The sequence below is a fragment of the Schistocerca serialis genome, chromosome 9, assembly GCF_023864345.2.
Source record: "Schistocerca serialis cubense isolate TAMUIC-IGC-003099 chromosome 9, iqSchSeri2.2, whole genome shotgun sequence".
NCBI lineage: Eukaryota > Metazoa > Arthropoda > Insecta > Orthoptera > Acrididae > Schistocerca > Schistocerca serialis.
Genome location: NC_064646.1, coordinates 182,601,796 through 182,617,497, shown reverse-complemented (window position 1 = coordinate 182,617,497; position 15,702 = coordinate 182,601,796).

The following is a 15,702-nucleotide window of genomic DNA, read 5'->3' as shown; positions in this document are numbered from 1 at the left end:
ATAGAATTGGGGAGAAGAGGAGTTTGTGACACAACTTGACTAGAAGAAGGGATTGGTTGGTAGGACATGTTCTGAGGCATCAAGGGATCACCAATTTTGTATTGGAGGGCAGCGTGGAGGGTAAAAATCGTAGAGGGAGACCAAGAGACGAATACACTAAGCAGATTCAGAAGGATGTAGGCTGCAGTACATATTGGGAGATGAAGAAGCTTGCACAGGATAGAGTAGCATGGAGAGCTGCATCAAACCAGTCTCAGGACTGAAGACCACAACAACAACATTATTTATCAGTCTTCTGACTGGTTTGATGTAGCCCGCCACAGATTGCTCTCTTCTTGTGCTAATCCCTTCCTCTCAGAATAGCACTTGCATACTATGTTCTCACTTATTTGTTGAATTTATTCCATTCTCAGTCTTCCTTTAAGGCTTTTACCATCTACAACTCCTCACAATACCATGGAAGTTATTCCCTCATCCTTAACACATGTTTATTCCCTCACGTCTTAACACGTGTCATATCATACTCTCTCTTCTTATGGTTGGTGTTTCCCATATTTTTCTTTCTTCGCCAATTGTGTGGAGAACCTCCTCATTTCTTATCTTTCCAGTCCACCTAATTTTAGACACCCTTCTATACATAGGACCCCAAACACGTTAATTCTCTACTTTTCTAGTTTCCCACAGTCCGTGATTCATGACCCTACAATTATTTGCTCCAAACATACATTCTCAAAAATTTCTTCCTCTAATGAAGACCTATTTTGTATACTAGCAGATGTCTTTAGGCCACTGATGTTCTCTTCATCTCTGTTAGTACACTTGTTATGTCCTCCTTGCTTCCTCTGTGCATTATCTTGCTTTCAAGGCAGCATAATTTCTTCACTTTTTCTTCTTCTTGACCACCGGTTTTGATGTTAAGTTTATCACTAATCTCATTTATGCTATTCCTTATTACAATGTGAGAGAGGGTACTTCCCATTGTACCAGTTACTAGAGCTGCTCCTCATTCCATTTATGTATGGAGCTTGAGAAGAATGACAATTTAAATAACTATTTGCTGATCTTAACTAATTTAATCTTGTCCTCACAATCCCTACAGGAGAGGTGGTCATAGTATATTCCTAGAGTCATAATGTAAAACCATTTCTTAAAACTTTGTCAGTAGGCTTTCTTGGGGTAGTTTGTGTCTATCGTCAAGTTTCTGCCACTTCAATTTCTTTGTCGTCTCTGTGACATTCTCACATAGGTCAAACAAAACTGTGACCATTCATGCTATGCTTATCTGTATACATTCAAAATTCTCTGTTATTCCTACTTGGTATGGGTCCTGCACACTTGAACAATGTTCTCTTTTGTGGATTGCATTTCCCTAGTATTCTACCAAGAAACAGAAGTCTGCCACCTGCTTTATCTCTGACTCAGCCTTTGCAATCACTCCATTTCATAAACAAATGAAGTGTTACACCCACTAACTACTTGAGTGCCTCCTTCGCTCCAAAGTAGTTACAAGTATTACACCCAAGTATTTGTACAAATTAACTGATAGCATCTATAACTCACTGACACTGTAGTCATAGAATACTAGTTTTTTTTCTTTTTTTTGTGAACAGTCTTACATATCTGAACATTTAAAGCAAATTACCAATCTTTGCACTAATCTGAAATCTTATTAAGGTCTGTCTGAATATTTGTTGCATATTTTTCAGACAGTACTTCATTATAAGTAACTGTATCATGTGTGAAAAGTCTGAGATTATTATTAATATTGCCTGCAATGACATTAATATACAACATCAACAGCTAGAATCCCAACACACTTCGTTGGGGCACTCCCAAAGTTACTTCTTCATCTGTACATGACTCTCTGTTCCAAGTAGAATGCTGCATCATTCCTACCAAAAAATACTCAATCCAGTCACAAATTTTGCTTGATACTCTGTACCATCATACTTTTGATAATAAGCATATATGTTGTACTAAGTCAAATGCTTTTCCAAAGTCAAGACACACTCCATTTATCTGAATGCTTTGATCCATGGGTTTCAGGATGTCATGCGAGAAAAGTTCAAGTTGCATTTCACATAAACACTGTTCCTAAAATCCACAGTGGGTTGGCATAGATGATGCCATTCTATTCAAGATACTTCATTATGTTTGAGCTCAGAGCATGCTCTAAGACCTTATAACAAATGGATGTCAAGAATGTTGGAAAGAAACTTTGTGGATCACTTCTGCCACCCTTATTGTAGGCCAGTGGACCTGTACTTTTTCCAACTACTGGGCACAGTTTTTGTTTGAGGGATGGAAGATGCCACAAATGCATTATAGAATCTGATAGAGATTCCGTCATCAGAATGTGTAGCTTTGTTCAATTTTAGCAGTTTCAGTCATGTCTTGGCATCACTGACACTAATATCCATATCATTCATCTTTGCAATGGTGCAAGATTCAAACTGGACCCTGGGTTTTCATTTCTAAAGGGACATTTGAAAACTGAGTTCAGTGCTCCTGCTTCTTCTTTCCTACCCTCAATTTCAGCAGTAATATTCTGCTATGATAGTTGTTGAAGGCTTTACATGTTGGGCTCTTGACAGCCTACCGCTTTTCTTTCAGCATCTCCCTAGGTCGAATCCTATGTTTTGTTTGTCTATTATGCAGTGGCGTCTGTTTATTTACAAGTTTCTTTACAGTGATTGTATAGCATGGAGTGTTCCTCCCATCAAGAGCTGCTATACTACATACATATCTGTCAAGTGCATAGTCAATTATTCTTCTAAACCTGAGCCACAGTTCTTCCACAAGCCCCTCTGCAGAGTTAAATGTTTCAAGTTCCTTATGGAAGTAAAACACTCTTCCCTCTTTATCCAGTTTACAGAACATATAGATCCTTCTACTTTTTTACAGTTGTCCTTTGTACTTTAGTAGTCATTGTTGCTTCAACTGATTTATAACAACCGATGCCAGTTTCTATGTGGATACCATCAAATAGGACAGGTATGTCTGTTGCGATTAGATCCAATATACAGGGTGGAGAAAAACTGTGTCACGAAATTTTAATCCTGGATAGCCGATGCCAGTAGGAACCAAAATTACTAAAGTTGTGTAGGTCAACAATGCACCATTTTTAAACTACAGTAAACTTGGTGCCGCACACTCCGATTGGCTGTGGGATTGCCTTGTTCCATTTGTCGGTTGACGGGCAGTGCTATGGTTATCGGTTCATGCATACAAACGTCCCTCACCCCATCACTGCCCCAACATGTTACGCACACGTGTCAAATAGGTCTTGCTGTTTGTCTCAACCTCACATCAGAGGTATTCACATGTAAGCTTCGCTTCAGAGCACACACACTTCACCTGCAATTTAGTCACACAGTAAGTATGGCGGCACAGTATTCATTTGAAGAACAACGAGATATGGTTCTTTTTATGGACTAGCCAACGGTAATGTGCACAAAGCTTGATGGTTGTATGAGGAACGGTACCCAGCATGCCACCACCCACACCCACAAACGTTTACAGCAATTCACCAGCGACTTGGCGAAACAGGCTTGTTAGCAGGATATCATGGTGATGCTAGAAGATCTTGAACACAATGGGATGCTGTGTTTGACGACACTGTTCTCAAGCACTTCACACATTGTCCAGAACATCCGGCTACAGGGCAATCCCGTGGCCAAGTGGAGCGCGTGGCGTCAAGTTTCCGCGGTTTAAAAATTGTGCAATGTCAACCTACACAACATTAATAATTTTGGTTCCTACAGGCATTAGCTATTCAGGGTTACAATTTCGTGACACAATTTTTCTCTACTCTGTATTTCCATCATGGGTGGGCTTTCAAACAGTATGTTCTATGTAGTTCTCAGAGAATGAGGTTAGCAGTAAACCAGTCTTTCGTGTCTCAATAAGATTTGAGTTGCGGCAATTATCTCTTCATTGGTAAGTGTATCCAACCTGTTGAGAAGCCAAACATCAAAAGCAACTAGTTTGTATGCCCCAAATCTATGCTACAGGGAACTCATGGTTTGTAATTGTTCTGATGCAGTCGGTTTGACTTCTAGTACTATAACACAATCACACAATAACAAACATACACTTACGTTCCACTTACACTGAATTTCATTTTCATACTCAGTGCAGTCAGATAATCCAGAAGACTCCACCTCATATTCTTTGAAGATAACCTTCTTAGCTTATATGAAGTTTGTTAGTAAGGTTATCAATGGTGATAAAGCAGGACTGTTAATATCCAATCTAAGTTTTTGCAGAGTTTCACTATTTTCGTTTAGCTGTCATAAGATATTAAATACTGTTAGGGCCCCATTTCCATGTATGACATTGTGTTGTGCTAACATAGAGCAATAATATGTGTTTTTCCTTACATTTCTTTGCCCTCAGGATGCTCAAAAAGTGCATTCCCTTTTGCCTTGCAAAAGAGCTCTTGTAGCATCAGCTTGGCGTGACCAGTGTGTTGCTGTTAGTTTTGTTAGCACAAGAATGGATTTGTCAGTATCTGCTGTTTTCATGCAATCAGTTGTCAGTCGAAGCTCTACAAATGTACGTAAAGATCTTCCAGGAAGTAAAAAAACCTTACAGCACTCAAGCACCACTCAGTTGCTGCCTGTATTACAAGACTAAGTGAATGCCTGCGAATGGTACCCATACTGCTAAGTAATTTTCTGCCAGTACCAATGCTTAAAGGCAATTATGTTTCCCTCTCGTTGAGGAAGAGTTATAAGACTGTCTATCTCATTCATTGTCAAAAACTTGCCGTGAACATTACAAACTTTTAAATAAGAAAATGTTTCTCAAAATACCTGGTAAACTTAAGTAGGCTGATCAATGTGACCTTTGTCTGCAGCTGAATTTAATGACACTTTCATGTCATAATAATAATCAAGTCCAAATCTGAAAGCAGGATTGTCAATGAAGAAAAAACACTTGTTACTGAAAGCATGTTTATTATGGACGCCAAAGTACAGACAGAATGCAACTGCTTCTTGGATGAAGAATTGTGCTGTTTGTACAGACATCCAGTTTTCCCGAATAAGCAAATTTTACAAACATAATAAATTTCTAGAGCCTTCTAGAAAGATAAATAGCAAGTAAGAAATATTTTCTGGTGATTGGATTTGAACTGGCAACCCACAGCATGCCAGCCAATGCCTATACTCCACACTGCATGCGGCACAGACCATCTAACTGCTCCCTCCTTTGGAGAAACAGTGACCCACTGTTTCGGAAGTTCTCACTGGAGCCACCTACAGCTTACTAGGTCTAGATCGTGCAAGGGGTCCCCTGTAAGGCAGTGCTGGAGGATCCTTGGATCTGGATCATGTATTTCATACCATCAGAATTGGAGGTAGCACCGCTGCCACCCCCCTCCCCCCCCCCCTCCCCTCCCCAATTTAAGAGTCATTATGATGGACAGGACCTTTAATTTCCTTGGCTGAGAAGCCCCCACTGCTGATATGCATCTCACTGCATTGTAGTAGGGCTTCATAGGGTGGACATAGATGATGTGTCTTTGCTTTTGTCTTCTTGATGAAGGGTCATAATCCTCGACTTCCTACGTGACGTCTGAAAAGCGATGAAGGATATGGTAAAGCCCAAAGTAGAATTTTTAGATCTTTCCAGTAGTCACACTTTCCACACAGGTATAAAAATCCATACCATGTTTGCCAGGCTATATACCACTGGTTGGTGCTTGGTAATAGCACTCTTGGGCCTTCTCCTGGGCGTCCAGAGGTTGTATGTCAGTCAGTTTCTTTGGTTCTGAGATAAGTTGTCTCATTCAGTCATCCTGAGTATTGTCCAGTAGAAACAGTAGCAGTGTAACCATGGTTTTTTGGCACCATGACCACAGAGCAGAAAGAACTGTTTGAATCATGCAGCATCCTGCTTCTGACCCACCCCTTGCTCCGTTGACTTCAATAACTGTAGTATTAAAGAAATTAGCAAAATTCTCATTTTGCGTCCATCTGCAAAATTATATACAAATTAGTAAAAGAAAATGATTGTAGAATGGTTAAAGTTGATTGTTCCTACTGAACTTTGTGCTTCTTGTTGATGTTGAAATTCCTGTTTGACTGTTCATCTATATGGTTGATTCAGCTTGCTGCAAGACATTTTGGTTGTTGCTTGGAAATATGTACATTAAAATAATACAATGAAGCATGTTATTTTCTTCATGTCAACTCTTTAATGTACATCAAATCCTTCACTGCACAGTAGACAGAGTAATTGTTCACAATTTAATAAATCCATTGCATTAAGTTTTGGGATGGCAGCAGGATGACTTCAATTTCTTGCCATGATATTTTGACTGACAGCCTTTCAGTCATCTTCAGGAGTTTTGCATTGGAGATTGCTAATTCATGTGACGTCTCACGGCAAGACATTTGTAAAATTGGTGTAATATATGTGAAAAAAAACCTTTATCTGTGTTGTTATATTTCATTTCTGTATGAACAGTTTTCGATTATGCGGATACTGTACAAAAGGAAATAATTATTTTTCATTTTTACGTTTGTGTAATATTATGTATGACCATTTTGCAGATATATATAACAACTGCTTGTAAATAGTGGAGGTTTAGACATTACTCTCTCTGTCTTCTTGGAGCCATGAACGTTGTAAGAGTCTGTGACGCTCTCTCAAACACTTAGTTAGCCATTGGATATTGATGTATAAAAAAGGTGTGTACTTTATGTTGATTTTGAATATAGAAATTGTTACAAATGCTTGTAATAATTTGTAGCTAGCTTCCCCAGTATTTCATTCCACATTTTTAGCTGTTTCCAGTGAATTTAGAATTTTCTGTGGCGCAGTGCTGTGTCACAGTCGTGGAAGCCACTGCCGCGGCAAATTCAAACTATAATTGAATGAAAGGAGTTTTCCCACAACTAAGCGGGCAGGTAATGGTATGTTAAAATTATTTCTTTCAGCTTCCCAGAGACCCCAGAGGAGAATTGTAGACTTTATTATGTTATTTTCAGATGGACATGGGCCACTGCTAGTACAATATCAGTGACTTAAATAATTTACATAAATCAGTGTGTTAAAACTTTGCTTGTGTGATATCAAAGACTGCTGTGTTGAAATCTGGTCTGGCTAGTAATATTAAAATCAATTTTCATTTTTAGTTTCATTCTCTCATGTTAGCCACAGTAATAAATAGTGTTCAAATGTTTAAAAATCCACTGCAGTTTTTATGTTTGTCAAACACTGCATACTGTAACTTTTGTGCATATAATAAGAGTAATTTTCAGTGCATTTCAGAGACACAAGTAGAGAAAGACATGTTAAATTTCGTAATCAGTTACAGTAATGATACAGTGTTCCATTCCTAACAGGCCAGATCAGAATTATGAGAACATAGTCATGCAAACTAAAGATCATATATTCACAGTAGGAAATATTTTAGTGTTGTGCGTATCCCCACATAATAGATCAGAGGGCACAAAGTTAAAATTTCCAACTACAGAAACCAGTAGCGAGAACTGCATTTTATCTTTTGTGTTCGCAACAATAATCAACATATAGTTTACTTAAAGTGCTATGCGACATAAACTGTAAATAAAATCAAAGTGCATGGGGACACGCAACATTCACATAGCTAATTTTATATCAAAGGTTGGTGCAAGTAGGTGCTACGTGAGCGACTACTCTCAAATTTTGTGTCCTCTTCAAATATTTCTTCTTTTATGGCACCTGCCTAATGGCGATGCTACATGCATGCTCTCAGTCTGAATGTGGAGTTGCAGAGTTAAAATTCAGATTTCAGATTAATAAAATAAACTGTCATTAGATGTGTAATTAATTATAAAATGTTTTCTCCCTGAAGATAGCAAAGAAACCACGTCTCGCCCCTTATCCAATTGAAAGCTGCCATCACAATTAATAACATCCTTTGCCAAAATATATTTTCAGCAATTGTTCAATAACTGGATCCCATAAGGATCTCATTGAGGCCAAGATTTCTGTGGCAGAATAATCCATGGAATGTACTCTGGAGATAAAATGCTATGGCTGACTTACTGGGCAGTGAAAGATGCATTATGGGCATTTTCTGACTAATGTAACTTCGCCACACTGGCTAGGTAATTGTAGATGTCAGCACTCTGCAATCCCAGATCGCCCTTTTCTGAACTGAGAGGAACACAAGTCTTTTTAGATGGGTGAAAGGCTACTTTGACAGAATGTTTTCTTAACATTCTGGCTGATTTCTATGAACTATTGCTGGTATATGGGATGAATGCCCTGGCCCTGAGTTGCTCCTTCTCCTCTTTTGATCTTGTGGGTGATCACGTTTCTTCCTCCTTAACGCTGTGGTGATCTGGTGTGGAGTACGTCCATTATCTCTGAACACAGATTGTAGGTGTTCCAGCTCCTTTGCAAGGTTGTATCCCTCAGATACATCTGCCTGGTGCACTGACTTTCGGACACCCACGGTTTGTGATGGGTGGTGGCAGCTGGATGTCTGCAGATAGTGGTCTTTATGTTGGGCTTATGGTAAGTGGAATATCCCAATGATCCATCCACTTTTTGACTGACCAAGACATCCAGAAATGACAGAGAGCCATCCTTCTCCACTTCCATCATAAATTTGATATTCTTGTGGATCACAAACTATGGGCATTCTTTGAAAGTTGGTACATGGGGCACATGTTGTGTCTGATGGAGATAATGGGTATTCCCCACACCAGATCAGCACAGCTTTGGGGAGAAACAAATTCGACCACCCACTAGATCGGGAGGAGGAGGAGCGGTTTAAGTCCAGGGCATTCTTCACAAGTGCTGGCAATACTTCATAGAAATTAGGCAACAGTTTAAGGAAATATCCTTTCAAATTAATCTTCCACCCACCTACAAAAACTTTTGCTCTTCTGGGTTCAGCAAAGAGATATCAGGTATTGTGTAGGGCCAGAATCTACAACAGAATACTTGGCCGTATGGCAAAGTCTACATTCGTCAGACAATGTGCGAAAGGTGCACTGAACATGATTGCCACACTCGCCTTTTGCAGCCCAATAAATCAGCCAAAGATGAGCATTGTATCTCCATAGGATATTCCATGGATTATTCTGCCATGGAAATCTTAGCCTTGACACGATCCTTCTTGGTTTCAGTTATTAAGGAATTGGTGGAAATATGTTCAGCAGAAGATCTTATTAACTGTGATGGTGGATTTCAACTGGATAAGGTTTGGGACCCAATGATTTCTTTTCTATCTTGAGAAAGAAAGGATTTTATGGTTAATGACATGTCTAATGACAATTAACTTTATTAATTTGACATCTGGATTTTAACCCCATGGGCCCACATTCTGACAAGAGGGTGTGCATGCAGTATAACTGTTATCTATCCTCCTTCGCGCCACAGATGGAGCAATATTTGAAGAGGGCATGAAACTCGACAAGTCGCTCATTTAGTGGTCCCTTTGCGCATGCATCTCTGCACTTATTTTTGGTGTAAAGTTAGTGATGTGAACTATCAATCTCTAATGCAAAACACTCACCTGACAACGGCTGAATGATTGTCAGCCAAAATATCATGGCAAGAAGTCGGTGCACCTGACTTCAATTGCGGAACTTCATGGAATACTCTTTATGTTGGGAAAATTTCAAGAATCACAATTAAAAAAGTCATTTACAAAATGAATTTTCAGTCCAGCATCTCTTGCCCACTTCCATCTTTCTACTGGGTAACAGACAGACTCCAACTCCTTGTTGATTATTACAAAACGAGTTTCCAGTCCAGCATCTCTTGCCCACTTCCATCTTTCTACTCGATAACAGACAGACTCCAACTCCTTGTTGATTATTTCAGCATTATACAATTTTCACATAAAAAGATATGCATATACTATCAATATAATCAATGCTTCTTAATCAAAGAGATGCAGACAATTAGTATTGTATAAACTAAAGCATTTTTATCAGTTTTATCTTTCTGATTGGTTTGGAAAACAGTAAGTCTGATTATAATAGTGAATCACAAGATTCATAACATTAAATTATTGTGTATTGCAGTAAAAAACAGATGTGTTGGGCACTTCCATTACGACAGCCAACCCAGAACTTTCTAGGCATGCACATTAGAACAAAATTCTGATACCAAACTAACAGAACTGCCCAAAGTTGTTTTTTGACAAAGATAAAAGAGATAAATCACTTTTCAAACTGAAATGTGTTTGACATGTGCAGACTGCCTGGTGATTAAGATTTATTTTAAACAAAATTACATAAAATAAACAAACATTTGCAAATGACATAAGAAAATGATTAGTCAAATTACTAAATAATACTAGATACAAGTACATTTTGTGTTGAAATTTTGTCACAAAAACTGTTTAGTTTGCTAAATTCTTTGTATCTTACAAACACTGTCCCACTCCATAATTATATTATCTTTCAGTATTTACAACAGCAAATAAGAACATGAACATTATGGTCTTTTCATTTAGTAAAAAGAAAATAGTACAAACACCAAACCTTTCTTCACTTTACTTAGTCTTTTTCATGTTCTTGGTACATCATCATCATCTCATTATTTGTAATGTATTAGTCCTTTTCCCATCTTGGCTTAATACAATGTTCTTTACATCATTGTAACTTCAGCTACAAAAACTGCCACTGGTTGGCGTTTCAGTGCTGTTACTAGTTATACACAGGTAAATGGATTTCGGGTTTAAATACCTTGGATTGACTTAATTTCTGGCAGAAGTAGTCAAATATGAACTTTTTCTCAGAGTAAGACTTGTTTTAACTTTTTGATGTTGTCAATTGGTTAGCAACATCCTGCTTATTCCTTCATATTCAGCCCTTCTATTTCTATCATTTATGTTGTACAAAGTTACCCTTTTATTGTAATAATTATTTAATTTTATTTTGAGCCATTTTTCTTTCAGTTACAAGAACCACAGTAATCACATATAGAGCTTTTCATGCACTAATTTTGCTATGATGTAGAATGAGTTCCCTTAACTCAAACTTCAACCTTCTCATCAACATTTCCTCATTATCAACAGCATAATTTCATAACTAAACTAAAATCAATTTCAGTACACATATTTCACTCACCTATTTCTTTAGAAAATGTTACTATTATAATCAACATCTTTCCCATCTACGTATTCCGAAAATCAGTTTCCTTGCTTACATAACATCTGTTACATAATATCATTAGGAGAATAATTTTAAAATGGTTATCATAAATCCAATTTCATCTTAAAAACTTTAGTTCATAAGCAGATTTTATTTGTTTTATCACAGTCAAGTGCTGACTGCAACTCTACCATCGACTAAGTCCAACAATCTTAAAAATGACAAAAAGTTTCCTGTAACAATACACTTCAGATATCTTTTAATTAACCAGGTTGGTTGGTTGATTTAGGAGAGGGGATCAAACAGCAAGGATTTGGGAGAGGGGATCAAACAGCAAGCTCATCAGTCCCATTGGATGAGGTAAGGATGGGAAAGGAAGTTGCTCATGCCCATGCCTTTGCCTCAAGCAATTTAGGGAAATTATGGAAAACCTAAATCAGGATGGCCGGACACAGGTGTGAACCGTCATACTCCTGAATATGAGACCAGAGAGCTAACCACTTCACCACCTCGCTCAGTTTTAATTAACCAAGACAAAATATATTTAGTAAATGGATTCATTTATGTGGCAAACTTGAGATCAATCATAAAATTCTAGTTTTGCATTCCAAAAGAAGATCATTCAACTCTAAGTGGCCACATGATTTTACAGTGGATTATTTACAAAAGCCATATACGCTTATTGGCAAAGCGAACATGAGATAAGCATAATTTGGACACTGCAACAAGAGAAGTGTGTCTCAAAATATGTGGATGGAAAGAAAGACATAAAACCGCTACTGTTGGCATAATTTAAGCTAAACTACTGCTCATCAACAGACAAAGAAAGAAAGAAAGGAGAGCAACAGTAATGAGGAAATAGAGTAAAGATATCAAAGGGGAGGTCTCAAGAATTAAGCTGAGTAGCACTGATGACAACTGTCCACCATTATAAAATCACAATGTAATGGTTCAAATGGCTCTGAGAACTATGAGACTTAACTTCTGAGGTCATCAGTCCCCTAGATCTTAGAACTACTTAAACGTAACTAACCTAAGGACATCACACACATCCATGCCTGAGGCAGGATTCAAACCTGCGACCGTAGGAGTCGCGCGGTTCCAGACTGTAGCTCCTAGAACCGCTCAGCCGCTCTGGCCGGCACACAATGTAAACTGACAGAATCGACAGTTGTGGTTGTGCCCTTAACAGCAGTGTAAGAAACCGTATCACTGAAAATTAGTCTGAAACTTAACTCTTTATGCCAGAGATGATGTAGAAACGAGTGTATGTGTATTCACACGTATTAAAAAACCACGAATAATCTACCTGCATCATATGTAAGTGATAAATAGTCAGAAACTGATTCTAAGACTGTAATGAAAATTGGGATTCACCTGATGTAAATCTTCTGGAACCCCTCTGGGTCACTATCAGGTGCCATCACCACATGCACAAATCAGCAGCTCATTATTTACGTGAATTACATGACCTGTGCATAGACATTTAATGGCACATACCACCACAAACCTGTCAACAAACTGTTGGATCCCTGATATGCAGAATCAGTGATGTATTCCATTCCAGAGATGGACAAACAAGCTCTTAAGCAGGTGGTCATAATGTTTTGTCTCACCAGTGTATGTAACTGCTATTAATTTCATTATTTTGTTTTGAGATGTATCAACTATGTTTGACAATAAAAATGATTTCTCCCAGAGGAAAGTACACTCATTTGTACATAATGTACTTAGGGAGCACAGAGCTGTGAGCTGCTGTAGCACTGTTTCTTCCTTTATTCTGTTTTCGATTCTCTTTATCTTAAAATCTATCAATGATATCTCTTTCTACCTGTATTGCCTCTCTTCCATTTGAAAGAAATTATGTAGTTATTTTGAGTTAGATGATCTTCTCTTTGAAAGAAAAACTAATATTATATGACTGATATCAAATTGCCACTTAACAAAATGCATTTATTAAATATTCTTTGTCCTATTTAGTTAAAATTATACTTGATAGGTAAGCTTATGTGTGTTGTCACTGGAAACTTTTTAGGTCATTTTGAAGGTGGGTCAGACTTCTTATATTGTCGACTCACAGTCAGCATTTGTTTCAAGTATAACAACAACTATTAATTACAGTGCTAATGATATTATGTAACAAGTTCTATTTAAGCAAGGAAACTGATCTTCGAAACACATACATGAGAAAGATGGCGATAATAGTAGTAACATTTTCTGAAGGAATAAATGAGTGAAATATATATATTGAAACAAGTTGTAGTTTAAACTATGAATACACTGTGTACAGAATGACCTAGAACATGAAGTTGATGGGTTTAAGAAGATGCTGAGATGATATACTGAAATTCAGTATTTGTGAGGTCTGAAGAGATGCTATGAGGTATGGGTGATGCTGTTGAGGTTGGGAAAGTGTTGATTATGTTGATGAAAAGACTGAAGCCAGGATTAGAGAATTTTATTATATGTTATAGTGTCATGGAAGCCAAGGTTAGGGAATTTTATTATATATTACAGTCTCATGTTTGACTATGGCAAAGTATATATATAGGGTGGTCAGAAACAGTCTGAAAGCTTTTCATGGTGTTGCAGGGTAGGTTGCGCTGAGCAATAATTGTTAAGGGAAAAAGTTTGATATGTTGCATCATCTCTGAGTTAATTAACACTGTAGTTAACCACTCAGGCCACTGCACATGCAAATTCAAGTGGCCCACCAGATACAATTGGTGTCAGTTTTTCTCACAATGTAGATGACAGCACACAAGACTGCTCTGCCTGTGGCTCAGGTTCGATTCTATCATCCCCTGACCAATTTTTGTATTACTCTTATGTTCAGTTTTAGGAAACCAAATGCGGTGACACCGTTTCTGGTGAGTTGCTTGAATGTGCACGTGCAACAGCCTGATTGTCTGCTAATTATCTTGCAACATTCGAATTTTATTGAACAATTATTTCTCATCAGAAACACCCTTACAAGCTTTTCAGACTGTTTCTCCGCACCCTGTATATAAAGCTGAATGTATGATTCATGTGGTTCTGATAATTGTAAGAAAATATGAGAACAATACTAAGTAATAAATATAATATACACGGGTAACTTGGGACAGTAAAATAATGGAAGTAGTAGAAGGATTTGATATAAAGGAATATTTGTGGTAGTAAAATACTGCTGAACAAGTCTGACAATGAGAAAAATTTATTAATAATGTTTTTTTGTCCAAGAATTAGATGGCATTCTGAGATCTCATATTTCAATATATTTCTTTGTACAAGTTTAAATAATGGTATTATTATTTCATTTTAATAATATTTTACAGATTGTATAAACATTTGTATTATGTACAATTTCAGCTTTGATCTATTCTTTCTGGCATTATGTCTTACACAGAGAAAAAGTTCATATTTGTCTACTTCTCCCAGAAATTAAGTCAATCAAGGTATTTAAACCTGAAACCCATTAAACTCTGCATATCTCGTAACATCACCAGAAATTAATTAGTGAAATTCTTTGTAGCTAACATTACATCAATGTACAGGGCATTCTACCAAGCTGAGATGTGAAATGTACATATATTTTTAAGGTCATGAAAGCAAGCATCAAATAGCCTCAGTCACAGGTACAGCAGATAGCAGATTCTGGTATACTTGTAGAATACAAGGAAATGCAATAAGTCTACAAGGAGATTACTTACAAAACACTCATTGGACCTGTACCAATTAGAATTAATACGGGAAACTGAACGTATACAAAGAAGGGTAGGATAAACAGTCATAGGTTTATCTGATCCATGGGGGAGAGTCTCAGATACACTGAAAGAACTGAATTGGTACACACCCACAACACAAGAAGGAAGAATGAAATACAGAGCATACCCCATCAACTGGCAATGCTAGAGAAAGGACCAAAATACTCTGGTATGAGACTACTAAGAAGTCTGCCTAAAACCCTGCAAGATAGTGTACTTGCCAATGACTTTCCAAAGAAACTTAAAGACTATCTCATTGAAAAAGAGTTTTACAGTGTTGCAGAATACTTATGCCATTAAATATGTATATATTGTTATTTATTATCAATGATGTAAAAATGTAAGCTAAAAGGATAGAAAAATAAGTGATAATGAATGTTACTACTTTGACGTGTCCTATATTACACGTTCATTTACTGTACACAAGGTAATTTTACAGAATCAAATATAATTCAATTCAATTCCACTCTAACACAGATTAGTCTTCATATTTTCGTGCTGCAATGACTGATCCATTAAATTTAGTGTGTGCAACCACATAAACTCTACCTCTTTTCTAGGAAAGGAATCATGGTTCCTGTGTTCATAATAACTTTTACAGTCATGGACATAGTCTGTTTATAAATGTATTAACACTAAAAGAATTTAGAAATAAAGATAAATTATACACAACAACATTAATTACCCTTGATGGAACACAAACCTTTATCAATTAACAGTTGCTTTAATTTTGTCTTAAAAATGTTTCTATTTAACATTATTTGGGAATCTGTTATAGAAATGTCTTCCAGCAGAAAATGGACTATGATCTGTTTCTCTTTTATTACTAAATTTTATGTGGCAATAAT